The 11,572-nt window shown below is 47.6% G+C and overlaps 1 protein-coding gene across 5 annotated transcripts in view; it reads right to left on the reverse strand.

Moving 5' to 3' along the window:
* dpr12 (defective proboscis extension response 12) overlaps positions 1-5,963 on the reverse strand; it is a 29,132-nt gene extending 23,169 nt beyond the window's left edge. For all 5 annotated transcript variants that reach the window (XM_086827625.1, XM_086827621.1, XM_086827623.1 and 2 more), the window contains exon 1: positions 5,929-5,963. The gene's annotated coding sequence lies outside the window, so the exon portion shown is untranslated. The remainder of the gene's footprint in view (positions 1-5,928) is intronic.
* Between the last annotated feature and the right edge of the window lie 5,609 nt (positions 5,964-11,572).

The raw sequence follows: 11,572 nt of genomic DNA on the forward strand, positions 1-11,572 counted from the left end.
TCACCTGCATCCGTGCAGATGCTGGCAGCAAACGTTTTCACGAATAAATTCATGAGCTCGACTTGTGTTACATCGGAATTGGTACGTAATGTTACGCTCGAGGATTCGCCTCATCCGGTTATTTATAACTGGAGCATACGACTCGGTGCGGTTCAAATAACATGCGTTTTTGGGTGTTCATCTAGAGTGAAATCTCGGCACACTGTGCTTCAACCACAAAGTCATTACGAATGCAACGTAACCAAGTCGCGCTGAGCAACTCTGGATGCTCGGTAAAAAGCGAAGCAGAATTATTATGCTTCTGCCCGTCACTGCCGCAACATTATTCTCCTCAGTTAATTGCGACTGGGATCGCCGTCTGCGAGACAGAGGGAGACGGGCCGGCACTAAAGGGAGGCGGAGCTCGGAGCTCGAAGCTGGGGACGCCACAAAGCAAGAGTTCCATTTAAAAAATAATGAGTTTTCCGGCTAGTACGATGGCAAACAGCGAACAGAAAGCGCGCTTCGATGGGCCGTAGCGATGGAGGTGGACCCAAAGTCGAGCCACACTACGTCGACAGAGCAAAAATTAACTTTAACCTTAATTATAAAGCTGACAAAACGCCCGCCGACCGGGAGGACGTCTAAACTCCCGATTTAAGTCACGCCAGGCTAATGAGAGATGAATTTGAGATAGCTGGAGGGACTCGTTTCCCCGGCAATCCTTTTCGAGCTCTGGGAGGCCCGAATCACGATAAACTTTCGGTCAACGACCAAGCAACCACACTTCGGAGCAGGGTCCAAGTGTCTCTGGGCATTGAATATTTTAATTAATTACCAGGCGCTTCCATTGCAAATCTCAAGCGAAGCGAACGCAGCACTAACGGGCGCAAAAGTGTACAATTATTCAAATTCAAATGCAAATGAAAATGAGAAGCGAAAATAAGTTGCCTGCTTGCAGGCCTCGGCCATCTCATTTAATTCCCCAGGCCCGACTCATCGTAAATAATAGCAGATAACGCCGGAAGGGAGACAAAGCAAATGGACGGCGGGAAGTATTTCTGATTGCAAAAGAATTTAGTTGTGATGCAGGCCAGTAGCGTGATGGCAACATAATAAACACAGTCGGTCCTGGCTTGGGCCTCGTCCTGCTCTCATTATTCCGCTGGAGCTCGTTCCTACATCCAACCCTGCCCCTCACTCGCATTTAAATGTGAATGGCTTTTCGGCGTTATCTCCACCTCATTTTATGATCTTTTAAATGTAATTGCCCCACATTATGCAGATGTGTGCCGAATATGTACGCTTTAGTTATTTGCTTCCCATAAATACTGGCGGGGTAATAAATGAATTGCCATTTCATTTGCAGTCCCCCCTCCGTTACCCCGCTCGGTAAGTTGTGAGCTTGTTTTCCCTTCTAACTCGCATCCTGCTGTGCATGTGTGTGCGTTGAGTGAGCATTTGTAAAATTTATCTTTTGTGCATCGTAAATCTTGCTGCCTTTTCAGCGTTTCCGTAAAATTTATATCCTTATTTAAACTTTCTTTTTATTTCATTTAATTTGGAATGCCACCACACGCTCAGCTTATGCGCTAGGTAAACACAAACAGAACTCTTACGTAAGCCGAAACGGAAGCCACACAAAATGTGATCTATGCAACGATTGCTTGGCCCTGCCCGTTATATGTGGGATCCAAGGTGGCCCAAAGCCCCCAAAAAGTCTACCCTTTTAGCCAAAGTCAAATAGTTTTCGAAAAAGCATTCAACTCTATCATGCGTTTCCTGGGAAATTAACATCTTGCCTCTCCCCGCACGGCCCTTGCGGTCCTAACTAGCTCCTCCTCTGTCTCGGTCTCGGCAGTAAAAAATACCATCTGTTTGCCTGTGCGGGCCTCTGTGTGTGCGTTCGGCTCAACACTAAACTTTTATTTTAGATTAAGTCAATTTGCCCAACAGCCCCACCACACCCCCACACCACACGCCTCACACTCCGCATTATCACACATGGCGGTGTGTGTGGCTGTGTGTGTGTGTGTGTGTGTGGATGTGGGACTGGGAAAAGTATTTTTCATTTGCTTCGCTGCCCTTTTTATTAACAACATCCTCGCTTCCGAAGCCATTCGAAAGGAGAGCATCCAACTATGCACGTATTCCGCTCCGCAGGACTCCTGCGGGTCGATTGTCTGCTCTGACTGTGGGCTCTGCCCATTACTACGTATACGCAACGTGGTCTCCACGGTGTAATCGACAAAGTTAAATTTCGCACTTCGCCGGCAACTTCTTGGCCGAGGCCCAATTCTCGATTCATTCGCTGGCCGCACATCATCCACGTGTTCCTCCTCCGAATGGGCGAGGGACAGCCCTTGGACAGCGGGTTTAAAGCACGCCATAAATTATGGCAGAGGCTGTCTGGGCCGAGCAGCCCTTTTCGCTGCCTGATTGCTTGATTTATCCACTGTCTTTAGGCTAAAGACTTTATTGGAAAAGTTTGATTGGAGTTCCCACTACTTAAGTTGTCGCTCCTCTCTCCGTATCCGGGCTGCCACTGATGCCGCTGATGCCGCTGATGCCGCCGTTGCGGTGGCTCTGATTGCTTCATTTCACGGAAGGACCCAGCGGGAGTGAGCGGCCAAAATGTAACGTGATTGACGTCAACGCTCTGGGCCCATAAATCATACATGCACGCGCCAATAAGGCACAATTTTGAAGTGTTTAAACATTAATGGGCGCCGCACAATTGAAGTCAATCCATAAATGATAAACGGTTCCAGAAAAAATGTCCCATTAAAAATACATACAGAGCTTCCGAGAGACGGGTGAACCGGTTTCCTAGCATCGGATTTAAATTTCAATCTCTTATCGTGGCAACAAGTTGCGAACTTTAGGTCTTGTAATCAGCGTGGATAAAATCAAAAATGTATTTCTAAATCACATAAAATTTGTATAGCATCTATAAAAAAAAGATATATTTACAACCTATGGGAATTATTATAATATTAATATTTTATTATAATATGTTTCAACGGACACGATCTAAAGTTACATAATTATATTATATAACATTATAGAGCAAATATAGAACACTCCTGAAACAACATGGCTGTATCTCGAATTAAATGAAAACATGTTAAAAATTGAACAAGTTAGAATTTTTTTTCAAACACTTTTTCGATCATCCCGTGAGTGAGAGTATATATATATAACTTTAAACTGCAAGACTAGTTTGTGTAGAAACGGACAGACGGACAAACGAATGGACAGACGGACATGGCTTGATCGACTCGGTTGCACCCTGCAAGTATTAAGTATTTACAACATTGCAGGGTATTATAATTTAACATTTTTTTACAAGCGTAGGTACAAATATTGTTTTGGCTTAGCAATAATATATGTATATGGTTTGTAATTCGAAATTAATTTTCTTTAAGCCGCCTAAAATTCCTTATGCATTCACAACTTATTTTTTGTAGACTAAAATATGTATTCTATAGGTGTTGTATTTTCTAGTGTATCTTCACAGGGAAATAAACATATATTTTCGCTAGAAATATATTGTTCATAATTGCACTGATTATTATCGAGTATTCATTTATATCAGCGGCGGGAATTATTTTCCTATCCTTGATTATTCAAATATTAAGGTATTTCAAGCACCTTTATCGAAAGTCTAATAAAATAAATTCAAAACAAAGAGGCGCACTTTGGCGTAAGCTCTCTGCACCCTTGACCCGGCGTTGTTTAATTTATTATCTTGCGCATAAATCAGGTTTTAATTATGTGCCATCCCGCTCCCTCTCGCGTGCTCCTAATGAAAAAGTACGTAAAAACGTTAATTACCTGCACAGCACTTTTAAAAAGCAGCGCCTTTAATTACAGCAGATCCTGTGCAGAATCCGCGTCGCAGAGCCGGCATCCTGGCAGAATACTTTAACTAAGCCGCAATTATTCGCGCGTCTGGCATATGCAATTGAATGTTTCATATCACCACCGCCCCATCCCCATCCCCATCCCCATCACCATTACCAGCCCAGCTCCGGAGGTTACAGGCATCTGGAGCTGGCGTTTTGGCTTTCCCTGCGGTTATCCGGCGGAGCGGGTCGCCTTCAAGTTTGCTTTGTTTCGGCCCTGTTTGTTTATGACCTTTTGTTGCTAATGATTGCCGGCAGACGGCGGAGTGCTCGGCCCGACTCATGTGGGTGCGTGTTTGAAAGTGTGCGGTGGAGATTTCGTTCTTGGCCGTGTGGCTTTTATACGAGATTTGCAAATTGCCTTTTATAATATTTAATACGCCATGTTGCCGGCTGGTTGTCGTGCCGCAAAACGAGCGGAACTTTCGGCCCGGCCCGGGTGGCAGTATTCTACTTTCATTTTATGCCTTTAACAACGCTTTTATTACTTAATATGGCCGAGAAGGCGCAAATTGTCGCCTTACCGGCCTTGCCTTGCCCCACGGCAGGAAGCCATTGCGAAGATAGTGGCCTAATGTTTTCCCAAGCGGTTTTAATATGCAATTAATGTGCCCTGCAGTTTCTAGTGACACGACAATGACAGACGGGGGCTATGTGTTTGGTTTAATGAATAGTCCATCTGCACATAAATCATACGCCCCGGCCTCGGCCTCGGCCCCCACAGTCAGCACAAATAAATCAACGCAAATGCCTGAGTCAAGGTCCTGGGCGGGCTCCAGATCCAGTCCTACATGCAGGTCCAACGCCAGATGAGAGTTTTCTCCTCCCCTTCGAGGGGCTCTGTCGCTACACGAAGCCCTTGAAGAAGTTGGTTTTCGCCGGAGTCAAACTGACACTTTTCCCAACATTTTCGCACCCAGGACAGAAAAATGTATCGCAGACCGCCCGACCCCTGCGGACGCTGAAAGTTATGTTTGGTGTTGGTCCAGCTGCTGCCCAGGACCTATCAATACCAAATTGCACTCGCTTAAAATATGCTCAAAGTTAGGAGCCCATTCCCTTCTCCCGACTTTGTTTTTTTGTTTTGTTCCATTTTTTGGGCTCTATGTCTTCCGCTTTTGCTGCAAAAACACATTTTAAAAACAAAAGCCAGATACAGAGGCGAGGCAGGAGCAAGAGCAAAACCAGACCCAGGCCCACGCAGAGCGTGCAGCCAAGCGTATAATTAATCTGTTGGCATTAATTGCGGCAACGGCTGTAAAACCGCATCGCCAGCGGAAACGGAGCGGAGTGCGGACCTGGCAACGCGCGGAGAAACGCCCGGCATTATTTCAACGCTCACAGCGGCGAGATAAACTAGAGCGGGCACTCTTCCGCGCTTAAATGTCATTCGAAGTTAGTCAAGTGTGGCAGGCAAATATAAATCTGCCGCCTACCCGCGCCTGCCAGCAAGGCGGCATCGGGTATTGAGAGATCTGCGAAGTGGGTCAGGGCGGTGCGAGTCCGATTGTGCCCACTAACTGCGCTTTAAATGGCGTTTAAGCCTGTCGGAGAGCAGATGTGCCGAGGCACCCATCTGACCTGGGCGACCATCCGGCTGTCCGGCTGCCCGGCTGTCCGACTGCCTGGCTGTCTATCCTGCAGCCGTAATTAATTGCTGACCAAGTTGGGCACACGCCAACACATTCTCACCTGGCAGGGCCCTAGATAAGGGGCAAAACGAGTGCACAATTTATAAAAGTCAACACTTGAACACGTTTTGGCTTTCCTGGGAAGGAGAACAGTGCCGCCCACCGACTCGATCCGGGGCCAGGTCACTTCATTTTATTATCAAGCGTATTTCTGCACGTAATTGTTTTGACGTCACTTTGCAAATGGTCCTTTTTGCCGTGCTCCTGCTCTACCGTTCTGCTGTGACCTCAGCCGATGGTATCGGGTGCTATTCAACTGGTTCATTAACCCACAGATTCGTTATTAATTTCCATGTGTCGGGCCTTGCAAGTCGATCGATAGGTTTGTCAGTCCGCTCCCAATAACTTACCGGGTAGTAGATGTGAGCCTCTCGCTACCTGAAAATAGAACCAACAAAAAAGAAACCTAATTAGTGCATGATCAAAGAAGAGGATTCTTGGGATTCTGAGAACGGGCCTCGAAGCGCAATCCGACACTAGTTTCCAGCTTGTGTTGTTTTTGGCAGCTGCGCCTGCGACTCCTGCCGCGCCCGGCACAGTCAGGACTCCCACCCAAGCCCAGTCACACATTCGCCCCCAAAACAGAGGACATCCTCGCTGATTGCCGCCTGCTGAGTCAGGCAGTCAGCCTCGGCGTCAGCACTTTGCATGCTATTGACATTAGTCGAGGCCGGGGTGCGAGCCCGTCTCCGAATCTGAATCGGAATCTGAGTCTGAATCTGAATCTGAATCGGAATCGGAACCCGAGTCAGAGGATGTGCCGGGCCTTTTGTCTGGCTTAAATGCAATCAATGCGACCTTAAGGGGGACGGAATGGAGTCGGAGGTGGTGTTAAGGCGCGGGCATCCTTTAATCTGAGTGGCAAGCGTGAGTGAGTTCACCTATCAGAGATACTCGGTCGTGGCACTAGAGACTCTCTCACGGAGCTATTTCAATTAATTATGGAAAACGTTCTAGGGAAAAATGATATAAATTAATTATGCTCGCCTCGCCAATCCTACGCAGGGGAACCTAAGGCAACAAAGCTTTAGCGGAATAATTAAAAAAGGACACCCTGGTCCAATCCGAAAAAGTAATTATTTGACTCTTTCCTCCGCTAGCATCCCATTCCCATTACTTTTCCGCCGCTCGGCCCGTCTCCCTCGTCGGCCGGGACAGAAAACTTTTGCAGCGAATTAAAATTAATGAAAATAAATTTTCAGAATTGTTTTCAACCCCTTTTCGGGGGTACAGGCCGGTGAAGTTGACTCTTGAAAATGATTTGAGTGTAATAAAGCAAAGAGACGCAAAGCAAGGCAAGGGCCGCCGAGTCCTGGCGGGTCCCTGCCGACTCGCCAGGGCCGTCATTCCCCTGAGGTGCCCTGGCACATGAAAGCACTTAAGAAATTTAGTTCTTGTTCCCAATCTTGTATTTGAGGTCACAGGGTCTGGGGGTCGGCGCGACCTTTCCCTCCTCGTCCTCGTCGTTTTGTTTGTTTGGCCGATCAGAAATCTTGCAGGCGCTTTTGACTTCGCTTCCAAGGCAACATCCTTCTGCCGTCCCGTGGGGAGGCCGTTGCCCAGTCTAATGCTAATCTTCGAGCCGATTTGGGACGGCATCAAACTAATTAAATATTCGATTAGCGAGAGAGCTAAAGGGACGATGGGTGTCGGACGAACTGACAAATTAAAACCCATTAATATGCTCTCGCATCGCGTTTCATTATGCAGGCTTGGCTGGCAAGGTTGGCGCTTTGCTTGGTTGTCAGAGGTACATTAGTCCAGGCTCCATGCTCCAGGCTCCAGTCTCTCTTCTCCAGTCCGATCCCGATCCCAATCCCACACGCTATCCCTTGGCCCTTTTTCGCTTTTCTCGCGCTTCGTGTTGCATACACTTTTAATGCGGCCACGGGCAATGCGCGCTGCCATTTGTTTATTTAATTAAGCTCATTAAATGGCGGCTACTTTGAGCTACAGCTTTTCGCCGGGCTTAGGTTGTCCATATGCTGCCCAGCAAACACACCCACACTCCCGCCCAGACACACACCCACCCCATCGCACCCCACACACACGCCCGCGGGCACACACATGCATAATTAATGGGCGGCTTGGCGGCTTCATCTGATTATGAGCATATTGAGCTTTGTTTTGGCCATATTGTGCTCGCAACTGGAGGCCCCAACGCCCTTGGCAACTGTTTTGAAAAGATTTTGTATTATCCCTTTTAAGCCGCCTCGACTGACATTTAAAACGCCTAATTAGCTGCGGGCCCAGCCACTCGCCACTCGCCGGCTGATCCCATTTTAGGTCCTAATGAAATTATTGGAGCATGTCTGTCATGCATCCGAGAATCCATGGCATGTACGGCCATCCATCCGAGCCGGCTTCGACGTTCTGGGCATGGAATGACCGCTTATTATGGCCAGCTGCAGACAAATTTAATTTATTCAAAATGAGACACAATGTGAGCTCGTGTGTCCTTGGCGAAATTTTGAGTGGCCAGAGCCGGAGCCGGAGCCGGAGCCCTAATGTCCCCAATCCGAGATGCCGCCCGTATCCAAGGCAATTTTCATGCATGAGCACACCTTGGAGTGGAGTGTTATTTAAAAAGGAGCAGCATATCCTGACCAGAGCAAGTGGCCCCACTGGCACGGGCAATTTCATTTGAATTGTGAAAGAGCCCCTTTTTATGCCTGCGATTATTTTATTTTTATTTATGTGGCCCCCGGATGGTTGGGCTAGGTGCTAGGGTCCCATAAATAAGTGCACTTCCTGCTTGGGGAGCGCCACCTAATCCCCTCGGGGTTATTGAACTTTACGAGCTCGGATTACATACCGCAGCCCGAATGAGTGGCAACAGGACTGGGAGTGGGAGCGGCAGCCGGGCTAGAGATAGGTCGGACGGACCCTCGGCGATTTATGTGCCTACGTGTGACTGACAAGTTTATGTTTTAATTTTTCTCAAACTCATAAATTTGAGGCAGTTCTGGGAGATTTAAAAATGGGTGCCCCTGAACTGCGATATAAATTCCCAGGCTCCGCAAGTGGATCCGCCGCAAAATACCCAACTGAGTTATGAGCTAGAGTCCCTGAAGGCGGGGTTTATTGAAATGTGTGTCGAATTAAAACCCGACTTCGACCCGCCACGGTATTTTTATACCCTGCTTCCCAGTCGGCGTGTGGGTCCTTTGAAAAGTGTTCCGTAATGGCATTATCCACACTCGACTGCCTCGCGGCCCATGCATCGATTTACACTATTTGACTTGCTCCTCCTCCGCTCGTCCTGTTTATTTTTGGGAGTCCAAGCAGTGCTCCTCGCAGTCGCCCAGAGTTCCAGCCATTAAATGAATTATGCCTGTGCGAGCTGGGATAGCAGGATAGCAGGATGGCAGGATGCGATGATGCCGCTTTTCCCCTTTGCGTTGAGTTTAAAACTTTTTGTTTATCTAAACACCCAGTGGGCGGGGACAGTGCGTGCGGAGCGGTGAGGAAATGGCCTTACTTTGACGTACTCTACTTAGCCCAACTTGGCTTTTCGCCTTGGCCAGGCTGGATCGTCGGTGCCACAAAAAGCCTTTCAGCGACGAGCCTTTAAAGCGTCGGAATTGAACCGCCCAGAATGTTGTTTTTGCGTTTCCTGCCGTGCACTTTGCCGACATTTATCGCTGCCACTGCTGGATGCTGGGAAGTTTTCCTCCTGCCTCCGCCTCCGCCTCCGCTGTCCCTTCTGCTCCTTCTACGCCCGCTGCCAAGTTGCTCTGCTCATTGTGCCGGAATGACCAATTTTTGTGATTTTCAATTAAGTTAACGGTGGGAGAGCGACCTGCCACGGACGAGTGGCTGCCCCTCCTCTGATTGCTTGTATTTTTGTATGTTTTTTTGCCCGTTTCGAGCTTGTTCCCGGCTCCGGCTGCAGCTCCGTCGATCCGTCGCTCCTTGGGCGCCCGGCACCATTAGCCTGGAAATTTATCTACATGCAACTGACAGGTGGCTGGTGGGCACTGACCAGGAGAAGAGGAACAGCTTGATTTAGTTGGGCCAGGCGGGCTGCCACATTAAATTGGTCCGCCACTCGACGTGGCAGCCAGTCCTGCACACGGACACCTGGACATGGGACTGTGGACACTGGCCCGAGGATGCTTACGGGCAATTGTGTGCCCGGCTGCTGTGTGGTCAGCTAAGTGCTCGCTGCTAAATTGGCTTAAATTCAATAAGTTAATGGCAGCCCGCCTTCCGCACGTCTCCAGACAGCTGCAAGCGGTCGTCAGTGCTCGTTGCACCCAATTTCATTTTGCATGTGGCAAGTGTTTATTTTTGGTGGCTCCCATCGGCTCTGATTACATTGGCAACTTTGGGCTGGGCGGGCTGGTGGGCCGATTGGCAGCTGCGAAGGCACTCTGACCTGTTGTCCGCAATAATTCGGTCCACTCTGCTGGGCAAACAAAAAATGTATCACGAAAATGAGTTCACTCCATTTGCTGCCGTCGCCGACAAATAGAATCGACTTCGCATGCCATTTGTCCCTGTCAGCTCCCAATTTGCGATTGACAAACGATGTGCGCTGAGGAGACTGAGACTCCCGGAGTTCTGGGAAGTGCGCAACAGTCATCGCCGGTTAGGGCCATCAACATTATTTAATACAAGTTATGTCCTGGCCTAAGGGCGGGTGCCTGGCTGGGCCAGGTGAATATAGAGCACACGTGATCTTCGGCTGGGAGCTCGACGGCGGAGGAACCCTTTTAAGATGTCAGGTTGCGTTCTTGTCCGGCCCGCCTGCGTCTAATAAACACTGACGCCAGCACTGACACTGATTCGGGGGGGCAATCAGCAGCGCCCCTGCGTGGTCGCCCTTCTGAATCGCCTGGACCGGCTCCGCTTGTTTTCATACTCAATTAGCCTTGACAGTGATTAATACTGACCGTAATTTCATTAAATCGCCTTTTGATACGACCTCCCGCCCCGGCGAGCGGACATCGACGTCCGGCCAGGGCATTGAAGCCATCGGAGCGTAGGCTTGGGCCTGGACATAACTTCGTTACTTCTTCGATCCGCATGCATGTTCGACGTCCTGTGACCAGGGAGCTGGAAGCCAACTGCGCAGAGTCCTTGCCCACTGCATATGGTCATTGATTATTCGCCGGGGACAGACCTCAAGTCCTTGAAGCCACCTTTCTCAGATCGACTTTTTGGTAAGTGTAATTGTACAAGTACATTCTTTAAAGTTTCTGTTCCCGTATAGGTGGTGCTGTATACGAGTACTATAACAGCAAACATTTTGAACTGAGAGTAGCATATATCATATATCAATAATAACCTAATCTATTCGTTGGGTCGGATACTACGATGAAAGAAATATAAAGCATTGACAGATTAATACAACAACTATGTATAATTTTCCATGCGAATTAAATCAAATTTAAGGAATATAACTTTGGTTGCGTTAAATGCTTTTCCAGGCGGGGGAGAAAAAGGAGCTAATAAAAGCAGTAGTGAAATGACGCATTTAATGGAATGTAAGTCATTTTAATTACGCAAATAATCTCTTTTTTGGTGGCGATTACTTTCACACTTTGTGTAACCTCCATTGCGGCGTAATATATTAAATAATACTCCATAATCCAGTGCGCTTGAATTTATTTCGCTTTACATAGTTAGTTTGACCCTTTTCCGCTCTTCCTTTTATTTGATTCTATTTTTTTAGCCACATCGATTCACGAATTAAATTTAGAATAATTTTGCTAACAACATTTTTGTTTTAGTTTGGAACTTAACTTGTGTGTGTCTAATACAAACGATGTTATGTTGACCTGGTTACCCGGAATAAATTCAACATAATATCTTGTTTATTCCACGTCAAGTCAACTTAAATTAACTGTTTTAGCAGTTGTTTCAAAATTTCTATATTTCGGCGTTGCTTACACATAATTTCATGTTTTGCAGGCAAATTCATTCCCAAAATTGGTGTATTCTCGAATACATGATTTGGTGCTTATGCATTTACTTTTATTCCAAATT

The sequence above is a fragment of the Drosophila serrata genome, unplaced genomic scaffold (assembly GCF_035046125.1).
Source record: "Drosophila serrata isolate PLE 108 unplaced genomic scaffold, ASM3504612v1 contig_183, whole genome shotgun sequence".
NCBI lineage: Eukaryota > Metazoa > Arthropoda > Insecta > Diptera > Drosophilidae > Drosophila > Drosophila serrata.